The sequence below is a fragment of the Trichechus manatus genome, unplaced genomic scaffold (genome assembly GCF_000243295.1).
Source record: "Trichechus manatus latirostris isolate Lorelei unplaced genomic scaffold, TriManLat1.0 scaffold00147, whole genome shotgun sequence".
NCBI classification, from domain to species: Eukaryota; Metazoa; Chordata; class Mammalia; order Sirenia; family Trichechidae; genus Trichechus; species Trichechus manatus.
The window spans coordinates 5,871,418-5,892,913 of record NW_004444083.1 but is presented as its reverse complement, the minus strand read 5'-3'; the positions used below and the strand labels follow the sequence as shown (position 1 = coordinate 5,892,913).

General features: G+C 38.7%; 1 pseudogene; it reads right to left on the bottom strand.

Moving 5' to 3' along the window:
• Positions 1-3,135: 3,135 nt before the first annotated feature.
• LOC105756749 (putative serine protease K12H4.7) overlaps positions 3,136-21,496 on the bottom strand; it is an 89,073-nt pseudogene continuing 70,712 nt past the window's right edge.

Here is a 21,496-nt window from a genome sequence, read left to right as displayed (position 1 = left end):
ATTTTTCATTGTTCTTTTTTCTGAGTTTTCCTCAAACAAAGTTGTATCCAAGTGTTTGTCTTCAATTCCACTGATCCTGTCTTCCGCCGTTTCAAATCTTCTTCTCAGCCCTTCTATGACATCGTCCATTTCTGAAATCTTGTTGTATATCTTTTGGGTTTCTAATTGTTGTCTTTGTTTAATTTCTAGTTGTGAATTTATTTTGGCATTTTGTTCCTGCATTTATTTCCTGAGTTCTTTCAATTTTTTGTCTGTATTTTCCATGAATTTGTCTATTTTTCCTCATTTTTGTCTGTTTTTGTCTTAAGCTCTTGGAAATTTCTGAGTATTAGAGTTTTGAGTTCCTATCAGGTAGTTATAGTGCCTTTTATTCCACTGGAAAGTCATCTGGTGTTTTATTTTGGATGCCTACTGGACCATCCTTTCCTCTTCTTGTAAATGTTTTGATATTGTCTGCTGTCTTCGGGGCATTCAGTAGTTATTTTTCTAGTTTACTGATTGTAGATTTGTTTGCTTCATGCTTTTTTTTTTTAATTTGGCTATGTCTGAGCAGGTGGGCTGTGTGTTCTTTGTTGTTTGCTCATCAGTGGGCACGATACTTTTCGCCTCCTTCTACAGTTGGCAGGGTCAGTCACTCAGGTATGGTACAGCAGGGTAGGTCTAGCTGAAGAGGAGTTACCGGGACAGGTTGTTTGTGGCACTTACTACAGCCACCAGGGCAGGTTGGTAATCAGTGCAGGGCAGGTTCCAGTAGGCAATTCCTGTGCTGCTTGGTGGTGTGATGTCAAGTGCACGGTGCAGGTAGGCAGGATGTAGCAGGGAGATTGTTAAGTGTGGAGTTAAGATGGATACGGGAGAGGGGAGAGAGGAGGGAGGAACAGGAGCCAAAAACATACAAACAAACAAAAAAGAATGCTAGGGGAGCTTGCTGTTGGAGTGGAAAGATGAGAGACTATGAAATGCAGAAAAACAAAGAGGGGAAGAGGAAGAGAAAAAAGAAAAGGAAATAATGAATAAATAAAAATTGGAAAGGTTAAAGAACAGCAAAGTTTCCAGGGATCCCTCTCGTGCGGCTATGAGGTCTGGGGAAGTTATTCTCAGGTGTTGCAGTACAGCCTGGCTCAAAGGCGTAGAGTTATACAATGCCAGGTATTCAGGGAACAGAAAGAGAAGGCAGATATAGAGAGACGAGAAACTGAGTAATGAAGAAAGACAAAAAGGGGAAAAGAATGAAAAGAAAAGAAAACAAATTAAAAAAAAAGAACAAGAAATGCCCCCGAAAAAACAGAAAAAATGAAAAAAAAAAAAATACCAACGAAAAAGAAATGCTCTCCTGGATCCCTCTGCACGTCTGTGCAAGCCACGGGGGTAGTTTCCCAGCCACGCAGCACCTCCTGGCCAGAACGGGCTCCCAACTCAAGAAAAGGAAAAGAAAACAAACAATTCAAAACAAACAAACAAACAAACAAAAGCCCTGGGATCCCACCAGCATGGCAGCCCTGACCGGGAAGCAGCTCCACACTTGAACAGAGCTCTGCAGCTCCTCAGGAAGAAGCAAAGATGGCACACGGAGCCAGGTATTTTAATGAAATGAGGGGGAGGTGGTGAGAGGTAAGGAAGTAATCAAAAGAAGTGGGAAAAAAGCCACACCAGCAGCCAACAAATGGCATTTAGAGAGCCAGCTAGTGCGGGCTGGTGGAATCCAAGCAGCTGGTTCTTCCCGGACAAGAGGCTGTGTCTGCAGGAAGCAGAGGAGGCTGAGTGGGGGTAAAGAAGGGTAGGGGGTGGGAAAGCGTATATCGCAAATTACCGGTTGTTTTTTCTCCCGCTGGAAGCTCTGTGAAGCTGCTTTCTCGTACCCCCTGTTTGCTGGTCTCCGATAGGAGTCCAAGATGGCGGATCCGCATTGTGTTAGCTGATAGGGGACCTCTGCATGAATCTCTCATTGCTCTCCATTCTCTGTCAGTGTTCTCACTCCATTTGGTGCTTGGCTGAGTTCTTTATCTCTTCATTTGATGTTTTAGGATTTCAGGATTGTTGTTTTCTCTGTTTGGCTTAGTTTTTCAGATCTTTTCTGTGGAGGGATGGTGTGGTGCTTCTGCCTAGAGTGCCATTTTGCCAGAAGTCCTCCACAAATTATTTATTAATAACATCTTTTAAAATAATTTTAGGTTTACATATAAATTGCGAAGATAATACAAAGACTTCCCATATACTCCTCACATAGTTCCCCTTAAGTTAATTACTGATGATACATTTGTCAAAACTAAGAAACCAACATTAGTACATTATTAATAACTAAACTTCAATTGTATGGAGTAACTAAAGAGCTATTCAAATAATGAGATTAAGCACATCACATGCCCTTTTTTAAGCCCAAAAAAGTCTACCATTTTGACTAAATAATACCTTGGAATGAAGTTTTAGACATTTGGCCCCACATTGGGTTCTCTTCAGATGAACTGAAAATAAACTAGTTTGGACAGAATTTATAATGAAAACTCAGGTAAGAGCTACTCTATCTTCCACGGTGAGATTAACTTTCTATTAGGCATGGCAGCACCATTTTTTAAGTGCTACAGGACTCCAAGGAAGGTGGAGCCAGTTTTTCCAAAGGGGTTTAAATATACCTCAAGAATTTTTTTTTTTTTTACGGATTCACTCAAGTTGTACCTATGCCTAAATTTTCTTAACAAAGACAAGAATTCATTATTTGGCAAAAGATTTTTTTTCCTGTTTATGTATTAATATGTAGCTAAAATTATTTAAAACACATTTATATTTACGTTATGAATTTCCCTTATTGAAAATAATAAGAGTTCACAAAGCAGAGATTGGTTTGGAAAACATACACTGTAGTGTTTCCATCCCCATGGTAACCAACTAATTGGTTGCACCTGCTCCTCCAGGGTAATTAATTTCTCATGTGTTGGGATGTCCTGCTGCTTCTCAAGGCCAGTAAGAAAGGAGGAACAAGATTACCTTCCATGGAAACAAAACAGTATTTAAATCCTACGTAGAGGAATTATTAGACTTTTGGGTCTCATCTAATTTCACACTTGCAAGAGGTTTTAGAGTTGAGCAATAAAATGGGAGGCAAGATTTTGGGTTCTGTTGCATTTATCTCAGAATGATCTATTGCTGTAGCCATTTTTGTAGGATCTGGAAGATTTTTTCTCGTGCTTGAATTAGTTCAGTTGAATCTATATCCATTTGTTCGTACATATCTGCACAGTGTGCTTCACCTGAAAAGAGAAAGAGAAATGTCAGAATACCTCCATACTAAGTATCCAAAGACCAGATGCCTTTAACTTCCAGCTACACTTTAAAATCGCCTGGAACCCTATTCAAACCAATATCTGAGCCCCATCCTGCAGAGGTTCTGATTTAATTCGTCTGGGGTGGGGTTGGGTAAGGAGCCCCAGTGTCACAGTGGTTATAGCGATCTACTGATAACCAAAAAGTTGTGGTTGGAAACCATTAACAGCTCCATGGGAGAAAGATGTGGCAGTCTGCTTCCATAGAGATTTACAGCCTTGGAAACCTTATGAGGTCGCTATGAGTCAGAATCAACTTGATGGCAGTAGGTTTGGGTTTTCATTTTGGAGCTAGGTATCAGTAATTTTCAAAAGTACCTTAAAAGATTATTAAACTGTGCCACCATAATTAAGAATGAGAATTAGTTTACTAATATAATGTCCTTTGAATCGAAGTAAGCTTCTTTGTATATTAAGGTTAGTGTTATGGCTTTAATTGTGTCCCCCAAAATTGTGTGTCAACATAGCTAACCCATGATTTCCAGTATTGTGTGGCTGTCCTCCATTTTGTGATCTGATGTGATTACCCTATGTATTGTAAATCCTAACCTCTGTGATGTATGAGGCAGGATTACAGGTAGTTATGGTAATGAGGCAGGAATCAATCTATAGGATTAGGTTGTATCTTGAGTCAATCTCTTTTCAGATACAAAAGAGATAATCAAACAGAGAGGACAGGTACCTCCTACCAGCAAGAAAGCAGAGCCAGGAGCAAAGCAATCTTTTGGACCAGGGTCCCTGTGTTGATAAGCTCCTAGACCAGGAAAAGATTGATGAAAGTAAGCTCCCCCCAGAGCTGACAGAGAAAGAAAGGCTTCCCCTGGTGCTGGTGCCCTGAATTTGGACTTCTAGCCTCCTAAACTATGAGAGAATAAGCTTCTCTTTGTTAAAACCATCCACTTGTGGTATTTGTTATAGCAGCACTAGATAAAACTAAGACAGTTTGGTAAACATATTATATTCGTTAAAATGAGTTACTGTTCATGCCTAAGGAATCCTTATGTGCTACAAATTAATGAATGTTTCAGGGAATGATTAAGGTAGTATATTTAGAGAATAATGTTTTTAACTTCCTTTTTATTCAACCCAAGTGTGATATAGCTTAAGTTCCATCTGAGGAGGTTACAATGTGTGAATCTCAGTGGGTCTCATTTTAGAAAGTTTTCCCAGTGGTCTACTGGAGTTGCACTGTACTACTTCCAAGAGCTGATTGTTCAGTTTTCAGAAATTCTGCAAGCTGGTTGTTAAACTGTATGCTTTGAAATTGGCCATGATGGGAGTATTTACAACATGGAACTCAGCAGATGCTAAAAACTGGGACATTTTTCTTAAGGACAGTAGGTTCATAAACATGATATAAGACAATAAGATCAAATGGATGAAATTTGAAGGACAATTAAATGTGTCAACCTCTTAATTTTACAGATGTGTAACTTACGCCTCAGAGAGTTTAAGTGACATGTCAACAAAAATGCTGGTGGAACTAAGGATTTAACCCAGTTCACCAGACCATCTGTCACATTCTGGTTTATGTAGCAAATGCTGTCAAATGTGAGCTCAAGGTTTTACAAACGAGCATCCACCCAAACCAAAAAAATAACAAAATGAAATAAAATATTTGCCTTAGAGTCATGGTGACCCCATATGTTTCAAAGTAGAACTGTGTTCCATAGGGTTTTTAAAGGCTGTGATCTTTTGGAAGTATATCACCAGGTCTTTCTTCTGAGGTACCACCAACCTTTCAGTTAGTAGTCTAGTGCTTAATCATTTGTACCACCCAGGGACTCCAAGCATCCATCTAAATGGAATTATCTTTGGGGCAACAGGTATTTGCTGTTACCAAAAAACCTCATTGCTGTCGAGTTGATTCCAACCCACAGTGACACTTCAGGACAGAGCAGAACTGCCACATAGGGTTTCCAAGGCTGTAATCTTTATAGAAGCAGACAGCCACATCTTTCTCCTGTGGAGCAACTGGTGAGTTAGAACACCAGCCTTTTGGTTAGCAGACAAGTGCTTAAATATTGCATCAACAGCACTCCTTATTTGCTGCAGAGAAGTTAAAATTATGTAATAACTATGGCACATTCAGACAATAGAGTACTATCCATCCATTAAAAAAGAATGAGAAATAATTTTATGTACTGAGATAGAAAGATTTTCAGTGTATATTTGCAAGACAAGCACAGTGTTTGTGGGACAGTGTATATAATATGCTACCTTTTGTTTGTGAAGGGGGAAATTAGAATATACGTGATTGTATTCGAAAAAGGAAGGATTCCTGGTGGCACAGTGGTTAAAATGGCAGTTTGAACTCAACAGCCTCTCCATGGGAGAAAGATGTGGCAGTCTGCTTCCATAAAGATTTATAGCCTTGGAAACTTATGGAGCATTTCTACTCTTTCTTATAGGGTCGCTATGAGTCAGAATCGACTTGACAGCAGTAGGTTTTTTTGTTTGTTTGTTTGTTTATTTGTTTGTTTGTTTCTTACGTGCAAAAAAAGAAATACTGGTAAGATGAACAAGAAACTAATAAAGATAACTCCCTAACAGGTTAAGATGGAAATAGAGTAAGAAGGATAAGACTTCTTTCTGTGAGAAAGAAGGAAACCCCTGCCAACTGATGGAAGGCAACAGTGTTCCCTATAAATTAAACAATTTCACAGAATTTCAACATCAGATGAGGTCATGCCACGACTGTGATGAGACCAGGCACAAATAAGACCCTGTGATCATGTCTGAACATAGACAAAAACAAGGACACTCTGAAACTGCAATGAGTCCCTGAGTGATGCAAACCATTAAGTGCTTGGCTACTAACTGAAAGGTTGGCAGTTTGAATCCATACAGAGGTGCCTCAGAAGAAAAGCTTCGCAATCTACTTCCAGAAGATCATGGCCATTGAAAACTTTATGGAGCACAGCTCTACTCAGAAACATATGGGGTTGCCATGCGGAGTCTGAACTGGTTACTATCACGTAACCACAAAAGTAACAAAATATCCTTCTCTCCCTGCTAATGTGAATAACCACTGCTTTTCTACCATGACAAATCTAGCCCCATTTTTCCTCCTACCTCCTAAATTAAAATTATAAAGATTCTCAATCATCGCACTGCCACAACTGACTTATAGCATTTAATTTTGGTCAATGGCCAAATTTGAAAATGCCAAAGGGTAAAAATTGTAAAAGTGTAACAGACCATCAATTGCTCATATGCGAGTTCAAGTTGAAGCTGAAGAAAATTAAAATAAGTCCACGAGAGCCAAAATATGACCTTGAGTATATCCCACCTGAATTTAGAGACAATCTTAAGAACAGATTTGACACACTGAATACTAATGACCAAAGAGCAGACAAGTTGTGGGATGACATCAAGGACAATATACATGAAGAAAGCAAATGGTCATTAAAAAGAGAGGAAAGAAAGAAAAGACCAAAATGGTTGTCAAAAGAGACTCTGAAACTTGCTATTGAACATACAGTTTCTAAAGCGAATGGAAGAAATGTTGAATGAAAGACCTGAACAGAAGATTTCAAAGGGCATCTCAAGAATAAAAAGTAAACTTATTATAATGAAATGTGCAACGACCTGGAGTTAGAAAATCAAAGGCAAGAGCACACTTGGCATTTCTTAAGCTGAAAGAATGGAACAAAAAATTCAAGCCACAAGTTGCAATTTAGAAGGGTTCTATGGGCAACATATTGAATGACATAGGAAGCATCAAATGTGGATGGAAGGAAAATACAGAGTCACTGTGCCAAAAATAAATGGTCCATGTTCAACCATTTCAGGAGGTAGCATATGATCAAGAAGTGATGGTATTGAAAGAAGAAGTGCAAGCTGCACTGAAGGCACTAGCGTAAAGCAATGCTCCAGGAATTGACAGTATACAAATTGAGATGTTTCAACAAACTGATGCAACACTGGAGGTGCTCACTTGTCTATGGCAAGAAATTTGGAAGATAGCTACCAGGCCAACTGACTGCAAGAAATCCGTATTTGTGCCCATTCCAAAGAAAGGAGATCCAACAGAAAACAGAAATTATCAAACAATATCATTAATATCACACACAAGTAAAATTTTGCTGAAGGTCATTCAAAAGTGGCTACAGCAGTATGTGGACAGGGAACTGCCAGAAATTAAAGTTGTGTTCAGAAGAGGACTTGCAATGAGGGATATCACTGCTGATGTCAGGTGGATCTTGGCTGAAAGTAGAAAAATGTTTACCTGTGTTGTTTTGACTATACATAGGCTTTCGACCATGTGGATCATAACAAATTATAAATAACATTGAGAAGAGTGGGAATTTCAGAACATTTAATAGTGCTCATGTAGAACCTGTACATAGACCAAGAGGCAGTCTTTCAAACAGAGCAAGGGGATACTGCATGATTTAAAATCAAGAAAGGTATACATCAGGATTGTATCCTTTCACCACACTTATTCAATCTGTATGCTGAGCAAGTAATCTGAGAAGCTGGACAATATGAAGAATAATGTGGTATCAGGATTGTTGGAAGACTCATTAACAGCTTGCTATATGCAGATGACACAACCTTGTTTGCTGAAAGTGAAGAGGACTTGAAGCACTTACTGATGAAGATCAAAGACTACAGCCTTCAGTATGGATTACACATCAACATAAAGAAAACAACTGAACCAATGAGCAACATCATTATAAATGGAGGAAAGATTGACGTTGTCAAGGGTTTCATTTTTCTTGGATCTACAATCAACACCCTGGAAGTAGCAGTAAGCAAATCAAATGATGCATTGCCTTGGGCAAATCTGCTGCAAAAGACGTCTTTAAAATGTCCAAAAGCGAAGATGTCACTTTGAGGACTAAGTTGTGCCTGACCCAAGCCATGATATTTTCAATCACCTCATATGAGTGTGAAAGGTGGACAATGAGTAAGGAAGACAAAAGAAGAATTGATGCCTTTGAATTTTAGTGTTGGCAAAGAATATTGACTATACCATGGACTGCCAGAAGAATGAACAAGTCTGTCCTGGAGGAAATACAGCCAGAGTACTCCTTGGAATCGATGATGGTGAGACTTTTGTCTCACGTACTTTGGACATGTTTTCAGGAGGGACCAGTTCCTGGAGAAGGACATCATGCATGGTAAAGTAGGAGGTCAGTGAAAAAGAGGAAGACCCCCAAATTAGATTGACACAGTGGTTGCAACAATGGGCCCAAACATAGCAACCATTGTGAGGATCGTGAAGGACAGGCCAGTGTTTCATTCTGCTGTACATAGGGTCACTATGAGTCAGAACCGACTCGACGATACCTAACAACAACCAAAGTGTAAAATGATAGTTCTGACACATACTTAAATTATGAATATCCAAGAATACATAATGAAATTCATAAAAGAAAAAGGTTATTATACCAATTTTATTTTATTATTATCTAATATAATGAGCCATAAAACTATATATTCAATGAGCACAAAAAACTAACTGAATGCAAAACCAATTAGAAATAGGATAACAAATAGATGTGGAAATGGAGGTAAAGTGGAAAAGGCATATTCATCTATAAAACTTGACCAGGCCTTGAAATTATTTTCTAGTTAGACATAAGTGGTCTTTTCTTTAGCCAATATGAACAACCTGAAGATTAGACTTTGACCTCCTTGCCAGGTTCTCTTAACTTCATTATTATAATGGAGTGAGTAGCATTTTTCCTTCAGCACACAGTCTCTGAACATCAACCATGTACTAGGCACCACGGATTCAAAGACGAATAATAACTGCCCCAGCAATCAAGGAGTTTGCTTTCTAGAGAGTAAATACTAAAATTTCTCCTTTTCCTTCTCAATTCTGTTCAGACATCTGTGACCCAGGAAAGCTCTCTGTGCATTTATTTGATCAATGTCTGTCTCACATGTATGCCTGGTAGCTCCTGGGGGGCAGGGACTATGCGCACCCTCACACCCTTACTGCCCAGCACAGCATCTGACACAAGTAAGCCCTCCATGAATATTTTTAAATGAATGATTTCAAGCATTCCTTCTTAATTCCCATGAAAAAGAAGAATTGGCAATGGCTTTCTAAGGTTTTGGAGGTCTTTTTGAAAACATAAGAACTTGTATCTCCCAACAAGTTGGAAGGCATGTGGCATGGTTGATAAGGAGCATCAATGCCAGTGAGACTCCTTTGACTTGAGTCTGGTCCTACTACTTATTACACTGCAAGCCTTAGGCCAGTTGACTTAACCTCTCTCTGAGTGCCTGCGTAGTACAAACGGTTAACATACTAGGCTTCCATCAGAAGGATGGAGGTTCGAGTCCACTCAAGAGGTTCTTCAGAAGAAAGACTTAGCTATCTACCTCCAGGAAAAAAAAAAAAAAAAAAGTCAGCCATTGAAAACCATGCAGAGCATAGTTCTACTCTGACACATATGGGGTCATCATGAGTTGGGATCAAATTGAGGGCAACAGGTTTACTGGTTTTATGGTCAGTTTTCTCATGTGTAAAATGAGAAATGTGATAGTAACTACCTTTGATTGTTAGGAGGATTTAATGAGGATATACACATCAAGTGTGACCTGTACTATTCAATATGGTAGCCACTGTGAGCCACATTGGCTGCTCAGCCCTGGAAATATGGCTTGTCCAAATTGAGATGTGCCTTAAGTAAAATACACACTGGATTTTGAATACTTAGTATGAAAGAAATGAATATAAACATCATGTTAACAATCCTCTTATATTAATTATATGTTGAAATGGGAACATTCTGATATACTGGGTCAAATAAAATATATTCTTAAAGTTAACTTCACTTGTGTGTGTGTGTACTAGAATTTTTAAAATTATATATGTGATTCAAATGTATAACTCACATTATACTTTTATTGGATAGCACAGGAATAAACAGTGGCTAGGTCTGGTGGTGCAGTGGTCAAGGTACTCATCTGCTAATAGAAAGGTCGGTGGTACAAACCTAACATCCGCTCCATGGGAGAAAGATGCGGCAGTCTGCTTCCGTAAAGATTTACAGCCTTGAAAACTGTCTGGGGCAGTTCTACTCTGTCCTATAGGACTGCTATGAGTCAGAATTGACTCAGTGGCAATGGGTTTGGTTTGGTTTTTTGGTTTAGGCACAAATAAAATTACTTCCATTTAAAAATAAGTAGAATCATTGTAAAATTAATGTTAGACATTCATTTAGAAGTAGGATACAACAGATTGGTGTTTGAGTAGTGTTATGGATTGAATTTTGTCCCCCCAAAAAATGTGTGTCACCTTGGCTAGTCCATGATTCCCAGTATGGTGTGATTGTCCACCATTTTGTCATCTCACGTGATTTTCCTATGTGTTGTAAATCCTGCTTCTATGATGTTAATGAGGTGGAATTAACGGCAATTATGTTAATGTGGTAGGACTCAATCTACAAGATTAGGTTATATCTTAAGTCAATCTCTTTTGAAATATAAAAGAGAGAAGGGAGCAGAGAGACAGGTGGACCTCATACCACTAAGAAACAAGAGTCAGCAGAATAGTGTGTCCTTTGGACCCGGGTCCCTGTGCTGAGAAGCTCCTTGACTGGGGAAGATTGATGACAAGGACCTTCCCCACGAGCCAAGAAAGATAGAAAACCTTCCCCTGGAGCTGGCCCCCTGAATTCAGACTTCTAGCCTCTTAGACTGTGAGAGAATAAATTTCTCTTTGTTAAAGCCACCCAAGTGTGGTATTTCTGCGATAGCAGCACAAGATGATTAAGACAGGTAGTAAAATAATTCTATGCATAAGGAAGTTTGTATAGTGCTCTTGGTCTACTGTGGATGCTTATCCCAAGTCATTTGACTCCTACTCTTCAGAGTTACAAACCATGAGCAATTGCTACGTTCCAGGCTCTATACTAAGTATTTTACACTTACCATCTTATTGAAAGATATAGTCCTATAGTTTGTGAATTCACTACCTGTCTGTCACTTTGTCATACAGTGGTGGCTTGCAAGTTGCTATGATTCTGGAAGTTATGAGACCAATATTTCAAATACCAGCAGGGTCACCCATGCTGGACAAGTTTCAATGGAGCTTCCAGACTAAGACTAGAAAGAAAAGGCCTGGTGATCTATTTCTGAAAGTAGCCAATGAAATTCCTATGGATCACAACACAATATTGTCTGATATAGGGCTAGAAGATCAGCTCCCCAGGTTGGAAGGCAACACTGGACTCAAGTATGCCAGTAATCATGAGAATGACACGAGATCCAGCGGCAATTCTCTCTGTTGTACTTGGGATTGCCATGAGCTGGAGCCTACTCAATGGTACCAATAAAGACTGTGAATAACATATATAATGTGTAATACATAATATATTTTATTTAGAGCTGACTTTAGTTTTTATTTTGACACTATATATCACTCGCTCTTGAATATGAGAGAAATGGCAGTCAAAGCAAGTATGCAGGACTTGTATGTTCCCATGTCACAGCTATAGTGAGCACCCACGCCCTGGGTATGTCCATGGGATTCTGACTCAGATCTGAACATTATCTGATTGATCTTGGTGGGAAAAGGGCAAGGATACCTTCTAGAGAGAGACCAGAAAACTAGAATATCCTCTAAAGTCTGACATTTCCTAGAAGCACCAGTGACCCTTTAAACCTTAAAGCTCCCTGCCCTGCAGCCATGAAATAGGAACTTAGTTAAATACTATTTCTTTTCATTTGTCTTAAGGTGTTGAAAAAAATCTCCCCACTCATCTCTTTGACATTTCAATTAAATTAATCCCTAAAGGATTGTAATTTCCCATTAAGAGGTGATCTCACCCATAACATCTATGCAGAGGCCACAAAATGGCAAGAACCAAATGTCAGTCTTGTCCCTTTTGGGGTCATATTTATGCTGTGTACACTTTGCAAAAACAAAAAGGGGCATGAGATTGTCTTGGCACTAAATTTGTAGTCACTAAGCCAAAAGGAGCAAAACTACTATGAGATTTGGATAAGGCACTAAACTTCCCCAGCAAGAATTTATGTTAGGATCTCATCTCTGGAAGATAACATAGTCTGATAGTGCCAGCTGGACCCTTCCTCTTCCTGCCTTCCCTTTACAGTGGGATCTTCCTGCTTCCCATTTTCATTAGAAAACCAACATAATCTCTTCCTCCTTATTATAAGATAGGCATTTGGGCAAAAATTGATTACTATTATCATATACACACACAGTGTGAGTGAACTTGTTGGATTAGCTGAAGTAAGAAGAGTAGACGAGGAGTACTGGTTAGATGTGTTTTGAATTGTTGCAGGAGAAGATACAGAGAAGTTTAAGAGCTAGGTAGCAGGAATTAGTGTTCTTGATTTGGGTTGGATAATTCTAAGAATGGTTTTTCCAACTGAAGAACTTTCTCAAACTCCTGCCACCAAGACTATAAAACTACTGTGTTTTCTCTCATCCTTAACTTCTTTGTTCCTGTTACAGTGGAGCCACCAGTGAAGGCCAGTCCTCCTCGTGCCACTGGAAAATTTCTTTCCTGCCTTCCCACTACAGTGGGGTCAACCTGCTTAACTCAATAACCTTCTCCAGCAGCTGTACTTTTTCTCTTCTACCCATCATAGTTGAGGTGTCTATGCATGTTGTTTCTGTTTCTTCACCTCTTATCTCAGTATACTTTATCCTTACTTCTACTGACTCATCCAGAATAGCACTCAATCAGAGAGGCCCAAGTTACCAAATCCAGTGGTTGTTTTGCCATTCTCATATTAAAGCTTCAAGAATGTTTGAGCTGGAAACCATGGTGAAGACTTTTGTAAATACCACATTAGCATAGTAAGCAGCCAATGTTTAATTTGTGAAGGTCTTTAGCTGGAAACCATGGGGAAAGCTTTTATAAATATCATATTAGCATAATAAGTAGCCGATGTTTATTTTGCAGTGGGAATACACATTTTAACCAGTACTAAAACTGTATTATTGAGATTATTTTTAAAAATAATTTCAGTAACCGCAACATATAAAATGGATTACATGGAAAGACTGTGTGTTCCATGTAAGGTCCTGCTTAAGAACTAAGCTGCTGTACTATTGCACTCATTTATCTAGTGTTCAGAGCCCTAGACAAAATAACTTGTTTTAATTAGCAATTACATTTACAAAAGAAAATGACTTCATTTCACCTGATTACTGACTTCTTATAAAAAAAATAAAGACAACAGTAGATAAAGTGTTCATTTTATATGTTCATTTTTGTCTGTGCTGATTAGTGCTTTTTAAGGTGTTCTATTTTAGATGTTAGCATGATGATGAAATATTAGTGAAGACTAAATGATCTACCTATTACCTGCTGACTTAGTTATCTAGTGCTGCTATAACAGAAATACAAATGGATGGCTTTAACAAAGAGAAATTTATTCTCTCACAGTCTAGGGGCTAGAAGTCCATATTCGGGATGGCAGCTCCAGGAGAAGTCTCTCTCTGTCTGTCAGCATTTGGGGAAGGTCCTTGTCATTAATCTTCCCTTGATCTAGGGGCTTCTCAGAGCAGAAACCCCAGGTCCAAAGGATACGCTATTCTCTTAGGAATCACAGCCTAGCCAAATTGACAGACATATTTTGAGGGGACACATTTCAATCCATGACACCTGCTTAGAAGTATTTTGTGTTTCTTGTCAATAACAATATCAAAAGCAATTTATTAACATTGTTGCTGTTAGCTGAAGTCAAGCCAACCCCCATCTCATGGCGACCCACGCACAACAAAAAATGCTGCCTGGTCCTGTGCCATACCCATGACTGGTTGCAGATAGGATCATTGTGATCCATGGTTTTTCATTGGCTGATTTCTGGAAATAGATCACCATACCTGACTTCTTCGTTCGACTTAGTCTGAAAGCTACACTGGAACCTGCTCAGTATCAACACACACAAGCCTCCGCTGACAGGTGTGTGGTGGCTGTACATGAGGTGATTGTCTGGGAGTTCAGCCTGGTTCTCCTGCATGAAAGTGAAGAATTTAGCCACTGAACCACAATTGCCCCCATAAATTATTATTACATGCTGATACATTTCATCCTATTTGTGGCTCTTTGGCTATTCACAACTGTGTTACTGTCTTAGTCATCTAGTGCTGCCATAACAGAAATACCACAAGTGGATGGTTTTAACGAAGAGAAGTTTATTTCCTCACAGTCAAAGTAGGCTAAAAGTCCAAATTCAGGGCGTCAGCTCCAGGGGAAGGCTTTTTCTCTCTCTTGGCCTTCTCATCAGTGTTGCCCCAGACTAGAAGCTTCTCGGCACAGGGATCCTGGTCCAAAGGACGCGCTCTGCTCCCAGCACTGCTTTCTTGATGGTATGAGGTCCCCCTGTCTCACTGCTCACTTCTGTCTTTTACATCTCACGAGATTGCCCCAGGACACAATCCAGTCTTGTAGATCAGGTCCTGCCTTACCAACACAACTGTCACCCATCCTCCCTCATTAACATCATAGAGGCAGATTTACAACATACAGGAAAATCACACAGTACCTGGAATCATGGCCTAGCCAAATTGATACACACATTTTATGGGGGACATAATTCAAACCATGATAGTTACCTTTAATGAAGACAGCAGGCAAATCTTTACTGATATCCTTTGTGATTCCCAGAGAATGCCAAGGATCAATGGAACCATTGGGAAAGATGATTTTGCTTCCCTTCACATTGAAGCCACCGTAGTACATGTTGGTGGCCATAACACCCTGAGTCACTGATTTGTAATTGAACTCAGGGCCAAAGACATCTGAACATTGCTTAATAAAATACCTGCAAAGAAAATGAGAAAATTGTAGGTGCTGAAGAGCAGAGATGAGGAGTGTAAAGAAAGGCATCTATAGAAAGAAAGTGGTGGTTTTTGGGTTTTTTAGTTGTTTTGTTTTCCCCTGAGAATCTGAGTTAGTTACTTAAAATAGTTAAAAGAATTTCTTCAGTTTAAGTAGGAAATTATCTATCTATTGTAACTAGCAACTCCCCTTATGAAGTCCTCTAGTAGTTAAGCAGGGAGGAACGTGACCAGCAAATTACTTGTCTATCTGGACCCTTGGCCAATCCAATGTAGAACCATAGTGAAGAGGTTATAGACGCCACCAGCTGCTGTTTTCTGAATGCCACCTAGGGCTTCAGAACAAGGAAAGCAGAAAAGCCTATTCACCAACCCACCAAGCCCACACTAGTACCTGGACTTGTAAACGCTGTAGGAGGAAGAAACCTCAATGCATAGCCTGCCTGCCTGCCTGTTGAGCAGGAATAGAGCACAGAGGCAGTTAGAGCCAGACTGCCTCCAACTCCGAGAGGTGCACTCCAGGGCTCCTCAAACCTGTCCAGTTCCAGTCATTCTAGCCCCAGGTATCTAGAACCCCAAAGAAAGACTGAAGAGGAAGCCAAGGAAAAAGTAAGATTTCCCCTCATGTGTCCTAGGAGCAAAAAAGATATGTAAAGGAACAAGGGGCTGAAAAAGTGGATGGGCTCTCTCTCCACACTGGTAGAACAGACACGAAAAGAAGTGAGGCTTCAGTTAGTGTTTGCCCCAATATAGATACCTTCACCATAAACACCACTCTTAAACTGTATGGTCAAATTAATATACCTGAGTTAGACTAACTCATAGCTCCATTTCTCATTAGGGAATTTGAGTTTTGGGGGACTTTGATAGGAGAAACTATAGGCTTCAAGTTCATACTCTTTTCCCCCAAATTTATACTTTTATTATGATTTTATCCTTCAGGATATTTTTCCATATTATATCTATGCATTTTCATGTACAACATACCTGCATACACGCATACTCACAAATAAAGAATCCCCTTCCTGCAATTTTAAGTTTGAAATTGCCTTTAAAGTTCTTCATATTTATTAGCTTCTGTTTCTAGTGGACATATCTAGAGGTCAGTAACCAAGTCTTTATGTGTGTGTGTGTGTTTTAGGTGAATGTTTGAAGCTCAAGCTAATTTCTCATTCAAAAATTTATTCATATAGTTTTGTTACATTGATTGCAATCCACACAATGTGACAACATGCTTCCCGTTTCCGCTCCGGTTTCCCTGTGTCCATTCATCCAATTCCTTGTCCCTTCCTGCCTTCTCATCTTGCTTTTGGGGCAGGAATTGCCCATTTGGTCTCATACATTTGACTGAACTAAGAAGCACATTCCTCACATGTGTTATTGCTTGTTTTATAGGACTGTCTAATCTTTGTCTACTTGGTAAAGTAGAGGGTCAGTGAAAAAGAAAAAGACCGTCAACGAGATGAATTGGCACAGTGGCTGCAACAATGGGCTTAAGCATGACAATGATTTTGAGGATGGCACAGGACCAGGCAGTGTTTTGTTCTGTTGTATGTAGGGTTGCTATGAGTTGAAACTAAGTCGAAGGCACCTAACAACAACAATCTTTGTCTGAAAAGTAGGCTTCAGGAGTGTTTCAGTTCTCAGTTAGCAGAGTGTCTGGGGTCCATTTTCTCCGGGATTCCTTCCATCTCTGTCAGAACAGTAAGTCTGGTCTTGTTTTGTGAATTTGCGTTTTGTTCTACTTTTTTCTCCCACTCTGTCCCTGACTCTCTTTGTGATGCCTGTTAGAGCAGTCAGTGGTTGTAACCAGGCACTATCTAGTTCTTCTGAGCACAAGCTGGTGGAGGTGTGATTCATGTGGTCTTTTAGTCCTCTGAGCAAATATTTTCCTTGTGTCTTTTGTTTTCTTCATTCTCCTTTGCTCTGGATGGGATAGGACCAATAGGTGTATTTTAGATGGTCACTCAAAAGCTTTTAAGACCAGATACACTACACACCAAAGTAGGATGTAGAACATTTTCTTTATCCTAATTGACCTAGAATACCTCCCGAGTCTATGGTCCCTAGTCCCCCACTCCAGTAACTCAGTCCTTCAAGGTGTTTTGATGTGTCTAAGACATTTCTATGCCTTTGCTTTGGTTCAATTATGTTGGCTTCCCCTATATCATGTGTTGTCTTTCCCTTTACCAAAGTTGACACTTGTCTACTATCTAGTTAGTGACTTCCCCTTCTCTCCCTCCCCAACTTCATAACCTTCAAAGATCTTTTTTTCTGTGTATAAACTTTTATTGTGTTCTTGTAATAGTGGTCTCATACAACATTTGTCCTTTTGTGACTGATTTATTTCACTCGATATTATGCCTTCCAGATTCATCCACATTGTGAGATGTTTCACACATTTATTATTGTTCTTTTTCATTGTGTATGTACTAAAATTTGTTTATTCATTCATCTGTCAATGGCCATTTAGGTTGTTTCCATCTTTTTACTATTGTGAATAGTGCTGCAGTGAACATGGGTGTGCATATGACATGTGACAGCTCTTATTTCTCTAGCATATATTCCTTGGAGTAGAATTTCTGGATTGTATGGTATTTCTATTTCTAGCTTTTTAAGGAAGTGCCATATCGCTTTCCAAAGTGGTTGTACCATTTCACATTCCCGCTAGCAGTGCATAAGAGTTCAAATCTCCCTGCAAGCACTCCGGCATTTGTTAGGATTCCTGCCAGTATTGTCAGGGTGATATGGTATCTTATTGTAGTTTTGATTTGCATTTCTTTAATGGCTAATGATGGCAAGAAATTCCTTATGTGTCTGTTAGCCACCTTTACATGTTCTTTGTGTCTGTTCATGTCTTTTGCCCATATTTTAGTTGGATTCTTTGTCTGTTTGCTATTAAGGTGTTGAAGTGTTTTGTAGATTTTAGAGATCAGATCCATGTCAGACAGGTTTTAGCAAAAAAATTTTTCCTGCTCTGTAGTTTTCTTTTTATCTTTTTGGTGAAGTTTTTGATAAGCATAAATGTTTAATTTTTAGTAGCTCCCATTTATCTTGTTTCTCTTCTGGTGTTTGTATATTGTTTGTTATGGTTTGTATACTATTTATGCCATGTATTAGGTCACCTAGCGTTGTCTCTATTTTTTCTTCCATGATTTTTATTGTTTTAGGTTTTATATTTAGGTTTTTGATACATTTTGAGTTAGTTTTTTGTGTATGGCATACGGTATGGATCTTGTTCCATTTTTTTAACAGATGGACATTCGGTTATGCCAGTATCATTTGTTAAAGAGACTGTCTTTTCCCCATTTAATGGACTTTGGCCCTTTGTTAAATATCAGCTGCTCATAGATGGATGGATTTACATCTGAGTTCTCAATTCTGTTCCATTGGTCTATGTGTTTGTGGCTGTACCTGTACCAGGCTGTTTTCACTACAGTGGCTGTATAATAGGTTCTAAGATCAGGTAGTGCTAGGCCTCCCACTTTGTTCTTCTTCATTGATGTTTTTACTTATCCGGGGCCTCTTCCCTTTCCATACACAAGTTGCTGATTTGTTTCTCCATCTCATTAAAGAATGCTGTTGGGATTTGGATCAAGGTTGCATTGCATCTGTAGATAGTTTCGAATAGAACTGACATTTTCACATGTCGACTCTTCATATCCATGACCATGGTATATTTTTCCACTTGTATAGGTGTCTTTTGGTTTCTTGCAGTAGTACTTTGTAGTTTTGTTTGTATAGGTGTTTTATGTCCCTTGTTAGATTTATTCCTATGTGTTTTATTTTCTTGGGGGCTATTGTAAATGGTATTGATTTGATGATTTCCTTTTCGAAGTTCTCTTTGTTGGCATAGATGAATCCAACTGTTTTTTTATGTTAATCTTGTATCCTGCTCCTTTGCTGAAATCTTCTATTAGTTCCAGTAGCTTTCATGTGGATTCTTTGGGATTTTCTGCATATAAGATCATATCTTCTGTGGATAGGGATAGTTTTACTTCTTCCTTACAAATTTGGATGCCTTTTATTTTTTCTTGCTTTATTGTACTAGCTAGAACTTCCAGCACAATGTTGAATAAGAGTAGTGATAAATGGCATCCTTGTTTGGTTCCAGTTCTCAAGGGGAATGCTTTCAGTCTCTCTCCCTTTAGAATGATGTTGGCTGTTGGTTTTGTATAAACCAAAACCAAACCTATTGCGATCGAGTTGATTCTAACTCATAATAACCCTACAGGACAGAGTAGAACTGCCTCATAGGGTTTCCAGTCAGTGGCTGGTAGGTTCGAACTGCCAACCATTTGGTTAGCAACCGAGCTCTTAACCACTGCCCTACCAGGGCTCCTGGTTTTGTATAAGTGCCTTTATTTATGTCGAGGAATTTCCCTTCTATTCCTATTTTGCAGACAGTTTTTATCAGGAATGGGTGTTAGACTTTGTCAAATGCCCATTCTGCATCAATTGATATGACCATATGATTTTTTTTCTTTTGTTTTATTTATGTGGTAGATTATGTTGGTTGATTTTCTAATATTGAACTATGCCTGCATATCTGGTATGAATCCTACTTGGTCATGATATATTATTTTTTGATATGCTATTGAATTATATTAGCTAGAATTTTGTTGAGAATTTTTTGTGTCTATGTTCATGAGGGATATTGGTTGATAATTTTCTTTTTTTATGGTGTCTTTCCTTCCTTTTCTATGCTCTCAAATTGTTTGAGTAATGTCATGGATTGAATTGTGTCCCCAAAAAATATCTGTCAACTTGGCTGTGTCATGATTCCTGGTATTGTATGATTGTGTACCATTTTGTAATCTGATGTGATTTCCTTATGTGTTGTAAACTCTATCACTGTGATGAGGTTATACTGATGAGGTCTACAAGATAGGATGGTGTCTTAAGCCAATCTCTTTTGAGATATAAAAGAGAGAAGTAGGCAGAGACACTGGGGAACCTCATACCACCAAGAAAGCAGTGCCGGGAGCAGAGCGTGTCCTTTGGACCTGAGGTTCCTGGGCAGAGAAGCTCCCAGACCGAGGGAAGATTGATGACATACACCTTCCTCCAGAGCTGACAGAGAAAGCATTCCCCTGGTGCTGATTCCCTGAATTTGGATTTGTAGCCTACTGGACTGTGAGAGAATAAACTTCTCTTTGTTAAAGCCATTCACTTGAGGTATTTCTGTTAGAGGAGCACTAGATGACTAAGACAAGTAGTACTTGTGTGAGTTCTTCTCTGAAAATTTAGTAGAATTCTCCAGTGACGCAATCCAGGCCAGACCTTTATTTTTGTTTGGAGGTTTTTTTTTTAATATATATGTATATATACTTCTTTAATCTCTCTTTTGTTATGGGTGTGTATATATATCTATTATGTTTATGTCCTTCTGGTGTATTTACTCTTTAATCATTATGTAGTGTTCTTTCTTATTCTTTATGGTGGATTTTGCTTTAAATTTTATTTTATTGGAGATTAATATTGCCATTCCTGCTTTTTAGTTATTGTTCTCTTGATATTTTTTTTTCTATCCTTTGAGTTTTAGTTTGTTTATGTCTTTGTATCTAAGGTATGTCTCTTGTAGAGAGCATATAGAGGGATCATGTTTTTTATCCATTCAGCCACTTTCTGTCTCTTTACTGTTGCATTTAGGCCATTTACATTCAGTACAATTATTGATACATGTGAGTTTATGGCTGTTATTTTCTTGTATTTTATTTTGTGTGAGTGTGTGTGTGTTTGTGTGGTGTGGATAATTTCATTGTTCTGCTTAATTTTCTGTGCTGAGTTCTTTTTGTTCATGGATTTTCTTTTCATTTTTTTTCATTACTGTTGACTTTGTGTTTGCTGACACTTTGTTTTTCTCCTTTTTTATTCTGATGGGTAAGTTTGTTAGCTTCCTTTGTTGTTACCTTGAAATTTACCTTTATTTCCATAAGTTTAAACTAGCCTTTTATTTCTTGATATCGCCTTGACTTTCTCTCCATATGAAGTTATATGTCTACACTGTTTACTCCCTCTTTTTGTTTTGACGTTGTCATCATTTACATATTGACATCTCTGGTTCCCTATTTTCAGTCTTTTCGTTCTGTTTGATTTTTGTGAATTCTCTTTATCGGTTGGTTTCTGGTTGTTCTGTCCTGTATCCTAGTCTTGGATTGGACTGTTGTCTGATGTTTTTGGTTCTTTAACCGGAGGACTCCCTTTAATATTTCCTGTAATTTTGGTCTGGTTTTCATATATTCCCTTAATTTTTATTTATCTGGAAATGATCTAATCTCACCATCATATTTGAGAGATAATTTTGTTGGATATATACTTCTTGGCTGGCAATTTTTTATCCTTCAAGGTTTTATATACGTCATCCCATTGCCTTCTGGCCTGTATGGTTTCTGTG